Source organism: Anopheles nili (genome assembly GCF_943737925.1).
Source record: "Anopheles nili chromosome X unlocalized genomic scaffold, idAnoNiliSN_F5_01 X_unloc_7, whole genome shotgun sequence".
Lineage (NCBI taxonomy): Eukaryota > Metazoa > Arthropoda > Insecta > Diptera > Culicidae > Anopheles > Anopheles nili.
The window spans coordinates 21,618-22,500 of record NW_026525517.1 but is presented as its reverse complement, the minus strand read 5'-3'; positions in this window follow the sequence as shown (position 1 = coordinate 22,500).

Here is an 883-nt window from a genome sequence, read left to right as displayed (position 1 = left end):
TGGAAGACAACCGAATGCACGCGGGATTGCTCACGGAGCAAGCGCAAGCACGCGAAACAGCTTGCACGGGTGATGGACCACATTGGTCGAGTGACGGTTACCGGTTACCAGTGGGTTAGCCATGTTGTAACGGGCTAAGAGGCCTGTTCAGCCAGAGTGTACGGAGTTCAGATGGCTAGGTGCGCACGCAGGCATCGAGGTTTTGATGGTTTGCGCAGAGTTGTAGCACGGCAGAGAGCGCGCCGGAGCAGTTTCAGTCCAATCGGACGATGCGCGGGTGTTTTACAGAACATTGAAAGTTGTATGGAAGAAAACCCCTGGAAGTATGCAATATATGGGAAAACACGAAATACTCTCGGATGGAGGTGTCTGAGAAGTTTGGCGTATATGGACGAAAGTTAGCCACGGTGGTGTTCTAACATCGGTACCTGGGACGCAAAACCGTCGGACGCATGGTTTCGAGGCAATGTGCGAAAAACGGGCCAAAATGGTGCACGAACAAAGGGGCACGCGCTATATCTGGCAGAAGGAGAACTCTGCGAGGTGTTGTGTGTATGGACGAAAAGTAGGCATTACGAAGTTGAGCAAACGCGCCGAAGACCGGGAATCGATATCTCCAACCGGCTGGTCGGTAGAGCGATTCCCAACACCCCATAGACACCGCAATGGGTGAAAATCGGCTAAGTCCCAGAAATGGGTTTTCACCCAAAAACAGGGTGATGGAGACATTGCACGGAGTTGGCGTATATGGACGAAAGTTAGCCACGGTGGTGTTCTAACATCGGTACTTGGGACGCAAAACCGTCGGACGCATGGTTTCGAAGCGATGTGCGAAAAACGGGCCAAAATGGTGCACGAACAAAGGGGCACGCGCTATATCTGG